The sequence below is a fragment of the Ptychodera flava genome, chromosome 2 (genome assembly GCF_041260155.1).
Source record: "Ptychodera flava strain L36383 chromosome 2, AS_Pfla_20210202, whole genome shotgun sequence".
Classification (NCBI taxonomy): Eukaryota; Metazoa; Hemichordata; class Enteropneusta; family Ptychoderidae; genus Ptychodera; species Ptychodera flava.
Window position 1 is genome coordinate 23,879,325 of NC_091929.1, and position 20,310 is coordinate 23,899,634.

Sequence of the window (20,310 nt, forward strand, 5' to 3'; positions counted from 1 at the left end):
TCTTCCGCTGAAGTCACATCACAGTCACTTGTGATCTATTCCGCTCGGCGTCTATGCCCCCATAGACGTGTGTACATATGCATGAGCATATGTAGGCCTACACACGTCTATGGGGGCATAGACGCCGAGCGGATAGACCGATCACAAGTGACTGTGGTCACATGTATTATTTGTATAGGTCATGGATGTAAAATTTTTTTTACATCCATGTATAGGTCTACCAATGCATATAGCCTATGTCTCGATTACAAATGGATCGCCGTAAGCACGAACTCCGAAAACTACATGTAGTTTTCTAAACGTATGCTATACTGAGTTTGCATGGCACAGCAAAGCACAGCGTAGCAGCAGCAGGACAGAGAGATGACCCCCCCCACCCCCACCCCCACCCCCACCCCTCCCCCGACATAATGTTCCGAACAAGTATCCGGAACGAGGGGCGGGTTACGGTGCACTGTGGGTAAAAGCAAGTTTGCAAGATGGTGGAATAGTACACAAGAAGCGCCAAACTCCGAGATTTCAAGTTTTGAAGACTCGTGATTTCAGCAGATAATCACGAAAGGGAGACCCTCTGAAGAAATTCTCCTTCGATACGTCACGACTTATGTCTAAAACTGAAAGGGTGACCATACCGTTGTCAATAACAGGTAAGTACTGTGTAGGCCTACAGGCCTGCAGTGACAACATTGGACATTTGGCCCGCGTACATTCGACTCAATCACTCAATCAATGCAAGCCAATCGTGCTGATGCAATCAGTTGTCAGTGACGGTTTGCTTGCATTGAGTCGAATGCCTGGGGCCTGCGCCCCTATTATAATTACCTTCGATTTTTTGCGTACTTTAAAAGACTTAGTCGACACATATTGTTCGAGAACCGCGTTTTGAGTACAGTGCTCAAGTAAAAATTAGGATGCACATTGTAACAGTGATCAATCATATCCGTACGGTAACCGTGATCATATTATCATTATGAACGCAGGGTTTAACATGACGCGCATTTCTGCGTCCTTTACGCATAAAACCGGACGCAGGACCCCTCAAAAACTAAACCACACGTCCCTTGGGACGCAGAAATATCTGCTGCTGGTGTACACCTCACGAAGCTGCTGAACACGTAAAACACATCCCAGTAAACCTTACCGACCCCATACTTTAATGGAATGCTCCATAGTGCATTGGCCTCCACTGTTTCATAACCAATGGTAACCGCGGAAACAAATTCTATTGCTGTAAAAAGTGACTTTCAAAATGTAAACTGATTCTTAATTGGTCGATTTCTTGTTTGTGTCGATTAACACATGTTTATGCATCATGGCGGGTCGTGTCAAACAGGCCGATCTGCGAAAGTTTTTCGGTGGCCGCAGCAACAGCACCATGCAGGTTTGGTCGAGGCCGAAACGGCAGCTACGCCATGCGATACTGATACATCAGGTCCCCCGACCAAGTCAGCAAAATTACGAACATTCAACAGAAGTTGACTCAATAGATTTAAATGGCTTCGATATTCTGACGAGCGAAACGTCATGGAATGCGGTGTATGTCACATGCCCGTTCATGGAAGGTTTTTGTAATTTTCAACATTCAACTCTCACTCGTCATCAGGACTCGAAAAGTCGTCTCACAAGCGTTAAAATCCTAAGCATGAGGACCGGCAGTTGCAGGGTAAGAGCACAGTTACGAGTGGAGTGATACGTAGCGGTAAGAGTAACGAACTCGAGGCGTACGCTGCACAATTACGTACTGTTTACCTGATCGCTAAACGTGACCTTCCATGCGATGTATTCACTGACATCATTCATCTGCAGAATCTGAACGGCTTAGACATTGAATATTACAAACGTCCTCAGATAGTTATGGAGTTTGAAGAGTGTATTCAACGTGTGATCGAGAAGTCCCTGATTGATAGCATACATGCAAGTGACTTCATCGGTATAATGTTGGATGAGATTTGTGACATTACCATTCATAAGAAACTTGCAATATACTATATGTTCGATATATTCAGAATGGCGAGGCGAATGTCTCTTTCCTCTGTAACCAGCAAATTACAGATGCCACTGCTGCAGAGATCGAAAACGCCTTGATTGAATTTTTGACTAGGAAAGAAATCTGTGACGCAGCTGTAGACAAAATATATGGACTAGGAACAGACGGGGCGGCCGTAATGACCGGTCGGTTGAACGGGTTGGGGGCAAAATTAAAAGCCAGAAATCCCAACCATGTTCAAGTGCATTGTGTTGCACATCGATTGAATCTTGCTGCTTCCCAAGCAGGCAGAGATATTGAATATTGCAAAGAATATCATAATATAATCCATTCATTGTATAAATACTTTAATGACTCTAGTGTGAGATATGACAAATTTAGAGAAATTCAAACTCTGTTGAATGGGAAGGCAAAACAAATTACTGAGCCTACATCTGTTCGCTGGCTGTTGGTTGAATCAGCTGTCAAGATGATTTTCATGAGTTTTGAGCCAATTGCCTTGGCACTGGCAAGTGACAAAAAAGGGGGAAAGGCTGATGAGCTGTTGAAATTTATCTCTAATTCATTGTGTGTGCTATTCACTGCCTTATCGATTGATGTTCTTACTGTCATTGGAATTTTGAGCCTTACATTTCAGAAGATTCTGTCCACCTCTTATATAAAAAAGTGTTGTCTACTAGGGACACATTGAATAGAATGACTAATGATTCACACACTGTCAGATAAGTCTTTAATGATTTGGGTGATGTTCCTGGCAATGGTCAGAAAAACACATACAAAAACATTCAAAATACTGACAATCATCCACTCAGACAGAGGTTCTGTGATGCAAGAGAAAATTATATCAACAAACTGCTGCAGAATTTAGATAGCAGATTTCCAGATGATGAGATGAATATTCTGGAGTGTTTTGATGTGATTCTCAACCCACACAGATAACCTGAAAATGTGGCCAACCTACCTGACTATGGGGTCAACCAGCTTGATCAACTGTTGAATCATTATAACAATACACTGCAGGTATTGATGCTGATAGAGCTAGGGCACACTTTCTGTTTTACAAACACTTCACAAGATCTCATAGGGACGCACTGAATTTTGACATGTATATCAAGCTGTTGCTAACTGATTTTACAGAGGAGTATCCTGATTTTGCCATTCTTGCTAAAATTGCTCTTGTCATACCAGTGTCCTCTGCCCCATGTGAAAACATATTCACGACTCAGAGTACAAGCTGCAAAACAGCCACGCATGCAACATTGATAAAATTTGTCCGCATTTCAAGCTGCGCGTCCGATGTCGCGTGCGTACAGCTATATTTAGTAACAAACCTGTAACCGTGAACAGCGCTATTCAGCTCTGGGACTATTCGCCCCATAGACGTGTGTACATAAGCGAGAAACAACCCAAGTCTGGAAACAGAACGGCTATTTCCTATAGGGATTATGCCACCATGTCATCTTCGACGTTCGATTTTACGGTGAAAAGTAGCAAGTTCGTCTATCATGTAACCGTCGATCGTTCCCTAGCATTCTCAAAGTTCATACCTGGTACTTAATTTGCTTCAAAAACGCTCGTTTCGTGTGATTTTCGGCCAAATTCGACGGACACATCGCCAAAACATAAGCGTGAGCAACATTCCGGTCACCTCTTGGGCACCTCCACTTTACTGACGTTGGCGCCGCCAACCCATGAGGGGTGACTGGAATGTTGCTCACACTTATGTTTTGGCAAGGTGTCTCTCAAACTCGGCCAAAAATCACATGAAAATGAGCATTTTGTAAGCAGATAAAGTATCAGGTATGAATATTTGTGTGATTTTCAGCCGAGTTCAAAAGACACCTCGCCAAAACATAAGGCGTGAACAACCTTCCAGTCACCCCTCATAGGTACGCGACACTAACATCAGTAAATTGGAGGTGCCCAACGTTCACTGTGAGGTGACCGGAATGTTGCTCACTCTAATGTTCTAGTGATGTGGCCATCGAATTCGGCCAAAAATCACACGAAACAAGCGTTTTTGAAGCAAATTTAGAACCAGGTATTAATTTTGAGAAGGCTGAGGAACGATCGACGTTTACATGATAGACCAACTTGCTACTTTTCACCGTAAAATCGAACGTCGAAGATGACATGGTGGCATAATCCCTATAGGATATAGCCATTCTGTTTCCAGACTTGGGTTGTTTCTCGCTTATGTACACACGTCTATGGCGCGAATAGTCCCAGAGCTGAATAGCTCACGAGGGACTGTGGCCACAACCAATCCCCGTCATCCCGCTTCCGCAACCTGTCCACTTGCAGAAACAACCTCTCATCAACCCCCGCAAAAAGGTCATTCGATCAACAGAGAGAATTTTAACTTTTCCAGGATGGCGAAGTTTCAAAAGAAACCAGAGACGCCTATTGCGTCCAGTCGCTCTTCACAGAGAAAATTTTGCAAAGAGATTAGTCTTAGCTGTTTTTAAAAGAGGAACAACTGGGAAGGAACGTGACTGGCAAAGCGAAGAGTGGTTGACAAAAGATGAAAGTGAGTCCGACTCGAGTTGGAGTGGTGAATAGAGCAGTGTTCCATGAATATTGCAACCGCAGCAGAAATGGACCGGGCGTGGAAGAAATGTATTAGCAGTATTAACACCGGCTACGTAATGAGCTTATCAATCACGACAAGAAGATCTCCGATTTATTTGACAGCATTCAACAGTGAACTTTATTTCGTTTCTGTTGTCAGCAATTTTTTTTAAAAAAAGCTCCTTATATTGTTTTTCAAGATTTCTAATCGTAATTTTTAAGTGTAGGCACTCAACTGTTTGCCTTTGAATGTGCCTACAGAAATTCTCAACGGTTGATAATGCTTTATAAACGAAACAAGAAATGGAAAATGAATTCTTGTCATTTCTTAATGTTAGCAGAGTTCCTGCATGTGTAAGTAATACATATTTGTTGTAAATTTGTTAAATAAATTTGCAAACGGTGCAAATGTAGTGAAATGAATCGAAAGTATATGTCTATTAATTATGTTCCAATTGCCAGCAGGAGCCATCGCTGGTACAGATTTTGCTGGTATTTCTTGAATGGACAAATTCAAACTGAATGTGAGCACACTGTCCTTGACCGTATTTTTGTACATCCATGCTGTGAACTCTGTCTAAGACTAAAATTTTGGAGCTGCTTTTGGGAGACACAGAGTTTGGAGCTGGTTTAGGATGGGTTTAGGATTAGAGATCATTCAGTTACTCCCAGCCCCCGCAAGTGTAGCAATGTTGTCACCAACAACTACATGTACCTCTGAGCACACATTTTTGAGTTCAACACCCGCACTGTGCAGGCACATTTTTAGCTCATATTTGGTTTTATATATAAATACCAAAAGAGCTTATATGATGAGTCTGAGTGGCGTCTGATGTTTTTTATTGTGCTTGCATTGTGCTGGCACAGTGCTCCTAAAGTGCTGGCACTTCACACTCAATATTGTGCTGGCATAATGCTCTAAAGGTGCTGGCATTGTTCTCGCAAAATACCAGTATGATGACAGGTTCTCTGTGGCCTGTACTGTAGTGGGGGATTCGGAAATTAGTGTTATGAAATTTGACAAATGCTCCACCCCCTGGGGCAAGACAAAGAAACCCCCCTCCAATGGGTGGGGCATTCATATATTATCCTAGAGGGGTACATGTACTTGTTCAGAGAAGCAGTAGGGGTGTTTGGCCGCCCATAAAAAGCCAAAGGCCCATTTTAGACCTAAAATCTCATTATTTTAGGACCCCATTTTAGACCTTATGACCTTTGACCCAGGTCAAAAGTCATAATGTCAAACTTTTCAAAATATTATAGTGTAAAAAGCAAGCATTTCCACTATACCACATTTTGTTTAGGGCTACATGTTGTTGCTGGCCAAGCCATGATTTCCGAAAACAATTCTTGAAATACTACAAAATTTGAGTGAAAGAAAACATCTTTCAACCTCACCAAATTTTGATCCAGTCTCTGAAAATTATCAGTTATCTGCAGTTACAGTCATACTGGTGTTCGTCTGTAAAGCACCTATACCAGTTCATTTGGCCATGGTCGACCTGTCATGATAATTACTAGGAGTACTTAGTAGAGCCACTTTGTTGGATATTTTCTATTGGGCAAAAATCTTCTATGTATGGAGTTCTGTCTAAGGGCGACATTTTTTATTTTTTTGTTTCTCATCTACCGACCGACCGTAAATTTAAGCTCCGACATGAAAATAAAAAAAACTTTTTTATTTGCGCCGCCTCTGAGGCGATCATCCTAGCAACAGCACCACCATCATCAAATTGTGAGATTGCAGCGACTCCGACTGAAAGGACAGAGAGTACAGAACACTGAACTGAAAGACAAGCAATTGCAGTGACAGTGAATGGACAGAACATTAAACTGAAACAAATACATGTTTTTTTGTACTTAAAAATTGTAGAGACTGAATGGACAGAACATTGAACTGAAACAAATAGCATTTTTGGTACTTGTTTTTTTTTATTTTGACCGCCCGCCCTACCCGAGTATTCCTCTGGAGATGAGAAACAAAAAAAGGGTCACCCTAATCAGTGACTGTGTTTTAAAACCAAGTGGATATTTATTTTGGCTAAAGCCAGAGAGTTTCTTCAATGGTTCCCCTGCCACACAAAAAGATATCGATGCTTATTGAGTGCAGCTCAAAACTCTGTTAGGAAGATGGGAACTGATAGTTGGAATTTGTTCTTGTGTGGCACTCAAAAATTGACCCCATTTTAGACATTCCATTTTAGACCAAGTGGCCGAAAAACCTAACCCATTGGGCAGCACGTATACATATTGGCATGTAATGGAAGTAAATCCCCTCATTTTGTTGCTTTCAGCAGATACTCACGAGAGAGAGAGACCCTCTGAAGAAATCCTCCTTCCATACGTCACGACTTATGTCTAAAACTGATACGGTGACCATACCGTTGTCAATAACAGGTAAGTGTACAGGCCTGCAGTGACAACATTGGGCCGCGCCACAGGCATTCGACTCAATGCAAGCCAGTCGTGCTGATGCAACCAGTTGTCAGTGACGGTGTGCTTGCATTGAGTCGAATGCCTGTGGCCCGCACTCTTATAATAATACCTTTTGATTTTTTGCGTACTTTAAAAGAAGTTATTCGGCACATATTGTTTGATCGGAGGGCGAGTCACGTGTTCGCTCAGACAGGCCTCGGTTGCGTTTCACAGCTTGTTTGGGTGCCATATTATAAACACTGAGAACGGTGTTGAGTACAGTGCTAAAGTAAAAATTAGGATATGTTTAGAATCCTGCACATTGTAACAGTGATCAATCATATTATGGACGCCTGTGATCACAGGGTACAAAACCGGTGCATGCCGTAAGGAAAGGGCAATGCACACAGTACTGCGAAAAACTAGCTGTGGTTCCATAGCTCATGGTGTTTTAGTTATGCGGCAGCCAATTTTAACCCCACCCATCCCACCTCGGGGCCTAGTGGGGGATTTGGAAATCAGTGTTATGAAAATTGTCAAATGCTCCACCCCCTTGGGAGAGACAAAGAAAATCCCCATTGCCCCCACACCAATGGTTGGGGCATTAATAAAATCTGCGCTTTTCCATGAAAGTGACTAGGGGGATCAGTATGAGGCAATTGTCCCAACCTCTCAGGCATAGTTTCATGGCAAACACGGTCTTATCCCCCACATTAGTCCCATGTCGCCAGAGGTACATGTATGGGGTCCCTCAGGGATTGACTGCTGCATTATAACTTTAAGGTGGTTAGAAAGGCTAGAGCGTCAGTTATAAATTTCAAAAAAACTATTAAAATATAAAAGTAGTCAACATTCTCTGTGGAATAAAAAAAACTAGACATTTGGGCACAAAGGCATTGCAGAGTTATAGCCTGTTAAAACTTCTGAAAAACTGACCAAATAAGAAGAAGTTGGGGAGTCCTTAGTGTATTAACTATGGTAGAGGTCCCCTAGCTTTTAATAAAATGTTTGAAAAGGGAAAGTCATTATTTGCTGTTTTTCAGGAAAGTTTGACAAGGCGGTGCTTGCATTCAGAATGAGTGACTGCTATTATAAATGCATTTTTAGCTACTATAGACTATAGTCTATAGAAGCTATTGGGATGGGTATCCGTCCGGCGTCAGTCTGTATGTATGTATGTATGTATGTATGTATGTCCGTTTGTGAGGCGTCCGTCCACTCAAATATCTTGAGAACCGCAGTACTTACTGATTTGATATTTGTTGTGTAGATGAAAAATATGATTTTGAGAAACTTTTTTTTTTAATTTTTTGATATTGTTGAAAATAGGCAAATTAATGCCAAAAAAGGTGTTTTTGGTAAAAAATCTTCTTCTTCATAACCGCTGGTCAGACAGCTTTGTTATTTGGTATACAGGTCCCTAGGGGTAACCCAATTTAGATTTGTTCAAATTGTGATGAAATATGCAAATGTGTATTTTTTAGGAATTTTTTGTCATTTTTGGTCAAATTTGACTTACAAATGTATGTAATTCTTGTACTGTATAAACCCTATCAATTCACCCAGAAAAAAATAATTAATAAGATTTTAAATAATTGAATTAATTAGGAAATCATCAAAGCCAAAATAATTTTAGTGTGGAATTATCAGAAAGTTCAACTTTTTTGACAGTTCATAGTGAAATGCTTACCATCTTGGAGGATTAAAACATGTAAAGGCAACTTTCCTGAATCCCAACTTTGATATATTCTGAACCACCAGTTATGTTATCTAAAACTAAAGCTGTAGGATCGATTCGGCATTTTCACAATTGAGTGTACCAACTTTTGTTCTTGAGCGTTACGGAAAAAATTCTAAAAAACTATTTTACAGTATACCGTATATTTTTAGCTACTATAGACTATAGTCTATAGAAGCTATTGGGATGGGTATGCGTCCGGCGTCAGTCTGTATGTATGTATGTATGTATGTATGTATGTCCGTTTGTGAGGCGTCCGTCCACTCAAATATCTTGAGAACCGCAGTACTTACTGATTTGATATTTGTTGTGTAGATGAAAAATATGATTTTGAGAAACTATTTTTTTAATTTTTTGATATTGTTGAAAGTAGGCAAATTAATGCCAAAAAAGGTGTTTTTGTAAAAAATCTTCTTCATAACCGCTGGTCAGACAGCTTTGTTATTTGGTATACAGGTCCCTAGGGATAACCCAACTTAGATTTGTTCAAATTGTAATGAAATATGCAAATGTGTATTTTTTAGGAATTTTTTTGTCATTTTTGGTCAAAATTTGACTTACATTGTATGTAATTCTTGTACTGTATAAACCCTATCAATTCACCCAGAAAAAAATAATTAATATGATTTTAAATAATTGAATTAATTGGAAATCATCAAAGCCAAAATAATTTTAGTGTGGAATTATCAGAAAGTTCACCTTTTTTTGACAGTTCATAGTGAAATGCTTACCATCTTGGAGGATTAAAACATGTAAAGGCAACTTTCCTGAATCCCAACTTTGATATATTCTGAACCACCATTTATGTTATCTAAAAGAAATTGCTCACAATAGTTTGTCATGATAGGGTGGTCAAATAAATAGAGATAGAGAAAGTTCTAATTTCCATTTATGGTTGACTTGGTAAGGATAAAATAAGATTACTTTTTGAGGAAAAAAATAGAGTGGTCAATTAAAAGAGTGGTCAAAGTGATAGGGTTTTTATGGTAAAGCCGGGCTGTAAGATTCCTTGTGCTATTTATAGCAATTATGCAATCTGTGTAAACAGTGCAATGAAAGTGTAACATGATTCCTTATAATGCTTTTGATGACCTTGAACTTCTTAAGTTACAAACATTTGTCTCTTCAGTGTGCTTTCTCTGAGTATGTACAGTCTCAACTTATTCAACAGAACTTACTTACAATGTAATTTGAAAGTTAAAATTTGCTTGGTTAATAGGATGAAAATAAAAGATAACCAGCTCAAGATTCTTATAACCTGACAGATACATGTATGCTGTTTATTTTATTATATTATGACATAAATCTTGATTTAAGCAAGTCTTGTTTACTTTAATTAGAATGTAATTAACTCTCGTTTATTTGCTATTATAGACTAATATAGTCTGATGAAATATGCAAATCTGTATTTTTACGGAATTTTTAGTCCTTTGGGCCTTTGGCCCAAAGTACTAATGTGATGACGCGGCCTCTGTTGTTGCATACAGTGGGCCGTATGCTGTGGACGCAGGTATCTCAGAAACGCTTCAGTAACTTTTTCTGAAATTTGGTCTGGTGGTCACTTTGGCATGTATCTCAAACGGTCTTTTTTCTTTTTTTGATTGAATCATTTTAAAGTCACTTTTTTAGCTTTTTTGTGAAAACCACTATTTTCAATTTTTCCTCAAAACCACTGATTTGATTATTGTGATATTTGGCATGGGTGTTCGTATAGTTGAAATGCCGTCAGAAATGTTCAAAATTTGGTGATACATGCCTTGTATTATTTTTAAACAATATTTTTATCCATTTTTATTTTATATTTACTTGATTTTGACTCGCTTTCGTTAAAGCTACCGTCTGCGCATGCGCACAACTCTAGGACAAAAATCTGAGTTGAAGAATCGAATCGGACGCCATCTTGTTTCTCGGTCTGGGAACAGTTTTTACTTTGTGAACGTTTCACTTTGTATTTTAACATGTTCTATAGTTATGAAGTTGACAGTGATGCACTTTTACGGCTGTCGTGTATTTTTTGGTACGAAAGGCGCCTTTGATCGACTGAAGAATGATGGTACCGGCAGGCATATCAGAGGAAGTAATCCACTGGCCCGCATAGGTCAGGGACTCACTTAGGGAAGAACCACTTAATTTCTCGGGGGGGGGGGGGGGTATGGAGGATTTTGAGAAAAAAAAATTGTCAGCAGGCGAAATAAAGAAAAAAATAAGCCTGTAATGGCTTGAGAAAAAAAATTCTCATAACAGACAGAAACAAAAAAGGAATTGTCACAATGCAGTTGAAATGAGCAAAATTTTGGAAACTTCATTCTCATGTGTTCTTTGCTAGCATGCTGCCATAGGCAGCGCAAATGTTTTTACCACAAGCAATTCTCATGTGTTTTTTTTTACCAGCACTTATGATATAAGCATTCACTACTTTACACCTCAGTGCACTCGATGTTTTCCTTCCCTTTTCTGACCCAAGAAATCATATTTCAGGATTTCTGTTACAATATCTCAATGGTACAGGCAATATCTAGATGGGACTATTTGACTTCTGTACATTGTGAAAATTTAAAACACAAGACATGAGTCAATAAACTAGTGTAAAAAACCATATATTATTCTCTCAACATAAATATGTTAGAAAGATTACAAGTTGTCAAAGAAAAATTGAGGAACAACAAATATAATGAAATACAATGTGTGAGCCTTGTTTCTCTGACCACAAAAGATAACATCTCCCCTGAGAACTTAGAAGGAATTGACTGTTATAAAGAAAAGCAGGTATAGTACTGATCACTGTTGATTTGCCAAAAAAGTGTTCTATAATTTAAAGTTGTATATATACTAGAATTTCCATTTTGTTTTCATTCGTTGGAATGTAAAATGAATATATAAAACCATCCTGTGATATGTGAAACACTGGCTTAAATTTGAAAAATTGCACTGCTACTCCATTTGATAAAAAAATTGATGCAGGTGTGACAGTTGAAATTAAAAAATGCTGTCTCTCTGACAAAAAAAGTTCCCTACCCACTTCCTGCATATCCCCCCCGAAATCAAATGAGTCTCCCCTAGTTTGCGCATGCGCATATAACAAGTTAGCGTCGCTCCTGGCAAGGACTTTGAAAAATCAAACCGACGGGCGACGCCGTCTTGTTTCTCGGTCTTTTGCGAATTTTGACGTTTTGAAGCTTTTAGCGTTTATTTAATGATGTTTTGTAAATATGAAGTTCACAGTGATTGTATTTTTGTTGCTCTCATGTACTATTTTTGGCACGAAACGCTCCTTCGTTACCGGCGAATCCATTGCTTTAGCGAGGCAATCCCACCGGCGGCCCGTCGCTCTGTCCTTCTACCTCCATGTCATAACAAACTAGCGTCGTTTTATGTTGATGTACTGTCCTTTCGACACAGCGATAACTTTAAGTTTTCTGTTGCTTATTTTGGGTAATTCGACCGTTGTGCATTGATTTTGACATCATTGTTGAAGACAGTGTGTGCTTTAGACTGTCGGGTCGACAGTCCTCGTGCCTTCTTTTGACCGGATCCGGAGTCACTTGCAGTAGTAATCCAACGTAGCCGATCGAGCGCCGAAGGCGCAAGGTCGAGTGCACGACCTTGTATAAGGCACGAGCTTGTATAAATACCGAAAGCTACGCGAGACCAAGCAGTACAAGCGACTGGCGAGAGTCTGTGTGCTTATGTTGACCGATTTACGCGCACTTCAGAATTACGGCATAATCCGACATGGTAATTTGGCATGATCATCAGATCATACATGATCCGAGATTGCACTTTAGCAAGGTCACGATAACTAATGTTGTTTGTTTCACTGTCGTTTAATACCTATATTTCCACTAAAAGACCATTAGAATTTCCTCCTGGCTACTTTGAAATCGTGCACTGGCATGCATGTAGTTGTCAACATCACTATGCTTGAATGTAGTAGACTCTTACTATGAATATATCGACTGTCACTGCATATTGCATATGTGTGCAAGTCACTCCATATCATATCAAAAAATGTAGTATTGCGACGTTTGAGCTGCCACAAGCCAGAATTTACAGTTTATGAGAAAGTTATCTTACATGTAAAAACTCAGTTCTACTGTGAACAAAATGCAAGCTATGTTGCATAACTATGGTGAATAACATAATATTTGTACCTATCACCGTGTCAGAAAATCAGAAGGAAACAACCACTCAGACAAACTCTGGTCAGGATGATACTGTCCAATTTTAATATTTGTCTCTCGGCACACACTAGATACTCATGACTGTAAAACAACATTTCCATAACTGTATATTCAGTTTTTATATTTAGTTTGCTTTTCACCATATTCTATGTCCTTCCCTGCACTACATAATTCAAAATTAAATATTGTTTTTGGCCTATACATACTTGAGGGGTAAGCTTATTTAGTCTCATACATTAAAGATGCCCTGTTGACCTTCAGAGTCCAAACTTTTTATCATTGTGGTATTGTAGATAGGTGTACACTCCAAAACTAAGTACAAGTGTGGTGAGTGTAACAAGCAAATGTTTTTTAGTCAATGGCCCAAATTTATTTTCTATTTGATGGACAATAAATACATGTGTAATCAATGCCAACAATCCAGTTTAAGTAATTTGTTTAGATTAGCCATTGTCCATATATTACAATAGTTTGTGGCTAAATTTTCTCCCTTCTGTATCATATAAGTTCACCGTTTCCTGTTTTAGATATTGTTGATCCTATTGAGTTCCATCTCTTTTCTTGATTCACTTTCATATTAACTTTCATTTATGTCCAAACAATTTGACTTTTTGCCAAATTTCACATTTATGGCAAATAATAAACAGTAAGGAGGCACAAAGGACGTCGGTGCCCCGGGGCCCCATGTTTTCCATTTTTGGTCAGGCCATCCTGAAATGAGCTATCAAAGATATCCACCTTTTTCATCAATACATGTGTCACAAAAGGTTATTCTCTACATAACACAGCAGAGCTCTGTCAACTGTTTAGTCGCTTGTTTTTCAAAACCGCTGGTCAGACAGCTTTAATATTTGGTTTACAGGTCCCTAGGATGACCTTAGTGAGATAATTTCATACTGTCAGGAAATACTTAATTTTGTATCCATGTCTATGGTAGCTTCAGGGACTTTGGCCCTATTGTTTACTCTTGTGATAGCTTTCTGAGTAAGATTTTCTGAGCAAATCAAAGCAAAAATTACAAAAATCGGACCATGTTTGGCAAAGATATGGCATTTTTTGTGGTGTGAAAATGGTCAAATTTGACTGTTACGAAGGTACACTGCATTTTCAACGTTAAGAAAATGCTGTTTTCATAATGTAAACTCTAGTGAAGGTACATGTTTTTTCTTTCTGTGTGGTCTTAAGGATGTCTAATACAAGTAGTAAGTAACGCCATGGTATGCTATTCACCAGTTGATTAACAACATTAATAAATCCAAAAATAGCCCATCGTTACGGATTTTTTCGTTTTTCATAATGGACAATTAACTCAGTGTGTAACTTAGTTCTATTATATAGTTATTTTGTAAAATGTTGTTAAAAATCCATTGCAGGTATCTGTCAAGTACTGTAATAAACTCTACTGTCATAAGCATCCATTCATTTATTTTCAAGAATTTGCCAAAGACTCAGCCTAAATTTTCCGGAAATTTATGTAGTGTCCATACCCCACCATTTAATTCCACACCTATATTAGGCTTTCAGCAAACAAAGGTAAAATACATATTGTAGTACTTGGTATAGATGAATGATATATGCATTCATCTTAGACAATCACCATTTAAAAAATATATATGAATTATAGGCCAAATGTAGTGTCCGTACACCCCATGTAGTGTCCGTACCCCTTTTCCAGTGGATTACACTGATTTGGATTTGACTGAAGTAAAAGGTTTGATATACCTCTAGTACACTGCTGAGTGGTTTAATTATAATGTAACCATGTATAATCAGTGTGAAGTCAAACAGTAAAATGTAATTTCAATTGACAGATGGATTCAATAAGGTAATTTGGGGGGTCAACACAACACACAGTACGTTTTTGTACAGGAATTTGCCCTGGATAAAAATAGTGCAGATGACCTTGTAGCTACGATATACATGGATGGTATGGAACATGTACATAGTATACTACCAGTTATAGTAAGTGTACAGGTCCTATTCTAATGGCAGAAGAAATGTTTAATTTCGGCTCATACTTACCGACACCCCAACACCACCCCTATATACCGGTACACAGATATTAATCAATAGCCAACATAGAAAACTGCCATCAGGGCCTATACTTAATTTCTTTGCTGTCTGTGTCTGACATAAGGTGGACTCTTATACAATCAGGCATTGGATAAAAAGTCTTGAAACGTCAATGTTTATTAGACAAGGGGTTCCTGAGATGATCATTCATTAAATATGCCAAATAGCAATAACTTGATGCTGCTCAATGCCTTTCAGTGCAAGTACATCTCTATATCAACAACATGTTCCAGTATAGTAAGTGTCATTATTTAAATGTGATGCATTACTTTTTGAGGCTTGAGCTCACATTATCTACAACACTATGGTAATCCACCTAGCATAGCAGTCAGTCAGCTAAAACCCCTCGAAATAGACATTCAACAACTGGCCTAGCATCTGAAATGACTGTGCTGTGATATTTAAGAGAAATTAGATGATAGGTTTGAATCAGCTTTTGGAAAAACCACAATTAATATTAATAGCACTAGTGATAATACTGATTCTTGCATAAATATAAAAAATAGTGTCGCTCGCATCTAAAAAAAATGAAGTATATGTTCCTGTTTCCTGTTTTTCACTTGCAAACAAAAAGTGCTATTTGTATTTGCAAAAGGTTTAATTTTCAATGTTTAGACAGTAGTCCGTTTTAATGATCAATTTTTAATTTTGAAGATCAACAGTAAAATTTGGTGGCCCAAACTTGAAATGTTGGGATATCAAATTAAAGGCATTGCTCGCAATCCCTGGGATCGCCTTTGTTCTAGTATGGAGGTGTGATAGCCTTTTGTTTTCCATTGAAATTGTAATCTGGTGGGTAAATTTTGATGAGACAATCTGGTGCCAACGCATGCCTTTAAGGTGGTTGGAAAGGCTATTTTTGCACCAATTCTTTTCTCAGAGTTAATGTCAAATTTCAAGTGTTAGAATCAAGACATTTAGTTCAAATTTTCAGGATAACTCCCTTAGTTAATATTTTCTCCAAAGAATATAAAAACTGTATATTTGCAGCCATTATTTTGAAATATGACACCAGTAATATATAAAATTTAATTTTTCATATTTTTTACATATTTGAATTTAATAATAATTGGATAGTATTAATATTCCAAATTAGTCATAAATATGTAGACACTATTTATTGTAAGATTTGTATGGCAGGATTTGTAAATAAAATTTGTTTTTATGATTTTACATGGGTTTATATATCAAAAATTTTTTAAAAAATCTTTCAAATTTTAAAATGTGATTTTTCAAAAAGTACTTCAAATGCAGGAAAATTGTGCCGTACAAATCTTATCTGTAACCTTGTTAATAGGCTGTAAAAATTCCATGTCCATATCTCATTTCAAAGTTTGATTAAATTGGTATACAATTATGTAGGAAAACTGTTCTTCTGTCAAAAATGTTGAAAACAAGCCATATTTGCACCCCCTTTGAAGTCATAGAGCAGTTTTTTTTTTTTGGTTAACCCTTTTCCTGCCAAGTCGGTGAAAATCCGCTTGAAATTCGGTGTGTAGCTAAAAGCTGAGCAGCCACGGCCGTTATTCTCCTAAGGCGGTGGAAATCGGGCTACTTTTTGGTACCCCCTTTCCTGCCTAGTCGACGGAACTACGTGTAGCAAACCCTTGCTCACGCTAGGGGTCGTTCGAGGACAGGTTTTGGGCGAGGAACGGCGTTTGCTCTTGAAATGGGTTCACAGGGAGTCCAAGGACAGGGAAAGGTGCAAAAGCTACCCAGCCAGTCCCCCACCCCGTTGGGGGACTGGGTTTTTTTTGGGGGACGAGTAGCGTACTTGGCAGGTTAGCATGGTGACGTATCCCAGCGGAGTTTGGTCTAACTTGGCTCTGAGCCACTACATAGATTGCGGCCGAAATTGACCGTCTCGGCAATGCTAATCTATAAGGCAACCGCCTAAGACCGCCTCAGCTGGCGGTGCAATTTTTGCCAATGGTGCGAGACGAAAATCACGGACTTAGTCCTGATTGACGGGAAGTGCGGACGGATTTGACGGACTCGGCTTGATTAGTCCCTGACATGGAACTGATCCGAACGGACTTGAGCGACATTTGTGAAGGGTAACCACCGCTTTTAACCGACTTGTTACCTTCTCGAAAAGACTACCCAGTCAGATGTCGGACGTTGTCGGCTACACTTGGCTCTAGACGTTCAAGCCGTGCAACGAAACACACCGCCTCAGCCTTGCCATTCACGAACAAGGCCTCGAAATTCGATCCCATTGTTCACTGACTTGGCGGCTGCGGTTAGGTGCGTGAACCGTTGTTCACCGACTTGTTACGCCTATGTTGTCCCTGTGAAGTTCGGCTAACGGCGAGTCTAACGGGAGTTGGCAGACCTGTGTTTGGTTTATACCGTGGTATAACCGACTCAGGTAGAGGTACCTGTCGGTATATTCCGAGTTTTACGCACTCGGGCGTCAATGACGGGTCGTCATCACCGCTGATGACGTAGACGTGCTGGCCATGTTATTTGAAGGAGCCATGATTGCCCAACGGATGAGGCTGAGACAGCTGTTGACAATTTTGGTATCCTTCCTCTTTGACCGCCTTAGTTGGGTAAGCCGCTCGGAAGGCAACGGTTATGACCTAAACAAGCCGCTGAAGCACTGTTCGTTGCCGTACAAGAACGAGACGGCCAGTCCATTACTGCTTAATGGGCGATCAGTCGGGTTGGCTTGTCACCGACTTGGATGACAATACGCCTTGCTCGGGCGTACTTAGAAGGGACATGAGGTTAAAGATACGGGTTTCCACCCGTACTGAGCATGGGCTTGGGCCAACGTCCTTGGGTGGCAGGTGCGCATGCCACGTACCCAGCTGGACGGAATGTCAAGTTGAGATGCTAATGACATTGACTATGGTATGCTAAGTGCTCGAGGGATTTGCATTGCAAACGAGTATTATTAGCATATCAAATGGTACGGACAGGCAATTTACATGACGGGTAGGAATGTCAGCACGGTTGGTGGACTGATTGCCGTAGGTTCATTATAATAACAGGTGGCTGCATATATTAACACCCCTGCGTCCAATCATGTCCAGGGCTTTGTTTCCCTGTGGCTTTAAAAGGGTGGGACCTGCTAGTCTGTCGACACTGTTCCAGACATGAGCTTGACGGACCGCAAAACTTTTCTGAAGGCGAGCAGACGACTGAAGCTCAAAGATGCAGAGTCTCTGGGCGGTAGTGGTAGCGATCGTTGTGATGTCCCTAGTAAACGTTCAAGAAGTCGGGCAAGAAACGCGCCCGTAAGGCGAAGCTATCTCCAGCTGGAAAGCCCAGTGGTAAGCGTAAACGTAAGACTGATCGTTCTACCGATGATGATGGTGGGTCACCGGTTGCCAGTGGTTTTCACCCGGCTGCTCCGGGAGAGACTACTTCACCTGCAGAGACATCTGCTGCTCTTGTGGGAGATACTTCACCTGCACAGACTCGTCTGCTGCTGCTAGTGAGACAGTTAGTAACGAGACGGCTGATGCCATTGGTTCTCCCCGGCTGCTCCGGGAGAGACACCACCTGTTGCGTGCACCATGAGCCCTCATCCTGCGTCAGGAGAGGTTCCTGTGCCCAGTGCGAAAGAGCTTGAGTCCTCGTCATCAGTAGAGGCTGCCCAGCCCGCTCCTGCCATAGTTTCGTGTGCTGCGATGTCCCGCCGAAAAAGATAGTGCGGAGGGTTCGTTATCAGGATAGCCCACCTGATTTTGAGCCAGATATGATCCTTGATGCCGCTACGGGCGAGTTCAGGCCCAGACGCCCAGACGATGGTGATATCACCGCTGAGTCCGACTCGGAGGTTGACGAGGATGCGGCAGAGGACGATGACTTTTATGACAGGCAGTATGTAGGTGAGGCAAGCTCTGACGACGATGATGACGTTGCTGCTGTGTTGGCGGAGGATGACACCCCTCCTGTCTGGCGTATGTCGGAAACTACCGATGCTAATATATTTGAGGAGATCGATTTTGACCATGAGAGAGGACCGACTTTCACCTTGCCCAGCCACTCCCGTGAGATCGATTACTTTTTTAAGTTTATTCCAGCTACACTGATCAGATTGGCAAAGGACGAGACTAATAAATACGCCAAGTTCCACCAGCGATATATCGCTAGAAAGATCGATGAATACTGGTGTAACGCTGACTACCGAGAGGTGCAGGCGTTCATTGGCGTCTTAGTCTGTATGGGTATCGACCGTAAATCATCAGTGGAGGATTATTGGTCTAGCGATCCATTTCTGAGAAACCAGGGTATTTCTACTGTGATTACCCGCAGTCGCTTTCAGCAGCTTATGCGATATTTTCATCTGGCAGACCCAGAGAACGATCCACGTCGTGATCCTGATGAGGCACGCCGCCGACGTCGGTGTCAGGAGGATCCCCTTTATAAAATCAATCCATGGATGGAGCCCATAGTTGACAGGTGCGTAAATAATTATAAGATGGGTAGAGAGATCTCCATCGACGAGGGCATGGTGCGATTCAAGGGCCGTTCTAAATTTAAGCAGAGATTACCGCATAAGCCTGACCGAGAAGGTTTTAAGATATGGCAGCTATGCGACTCCACCACTGCATACATCGCTAACTTTGCACCGTACCTAGGTGTGAAATTTCGGGATCGGACTGATGAGAGACGGCAGGAGCGAGGTGTGTGTGAAAAGAATTACGATGGAGCTGGTCCAGCCATTTTGTGGATATAATCACAGCCTATTTTGTGATAGCCTGTTTAGCACGGTCGTTACTGCTAGAGAGCTGATGGAGACCGGGATCTACATGGTCGGGAGTTTTAACCGCCGTAATCGTCGCACCATGCCCCCTCAATTAATTCCGCCGGGTAGAGGAAGCGCCTTCCTCTGTCTGTTGGGATATGAAAGCCACGACCAGAACGGACTCTCGTCTTAACATCACTGCTTATCAGGATAGTAACGCTCAGGTGCTGATCTTGAATACGGTCTATCCACCCTTGGAGTGCGTGCCAGTGGGGGAGGGAGACGAGCAGCGACAAGTGCCTCTGTCGCTGTATAATTATCGCCGGTACATGGGAGGTGTCGACCGAGCCAACCAGAAGCGCAAGTACTTTCACACTGGGCGCAAGAATCACAGATGGTGGACATATCTGGCATGTTACCTGATTGATGTTGCCCTGGTAAATGCATATATATGCTTCAAGCATGTACACCCTGATAGTAAGCTGACCCATAGATGTTTCATCTGCGTGTCGGGAAACAACTCATTGGCGGTTATTGTGGGCGATCGCAGCCCAGTGTGAGAGAGGTCGAGGCCACCGTTTCTCTTGCCTCGTACATAAATCCACAAAATCAGCCGATGCACGTTGTCAGCCGTTTGGAGGGG

The 20,310-nt window shown here is 40.8% G+C and overlaps 1 pseudogene; it reads left to right on the forward strand.

The window, feature by feature from the left end:
• Positions 1–470: 470 nt before the first annotated feature.
• The window catches only part of LOC139117267 (zinc finger protein 26-like), a 38,980-nt pseudogene continuing 19,140 nt past the window's right edge, over positions 471–20,310 (forward strand).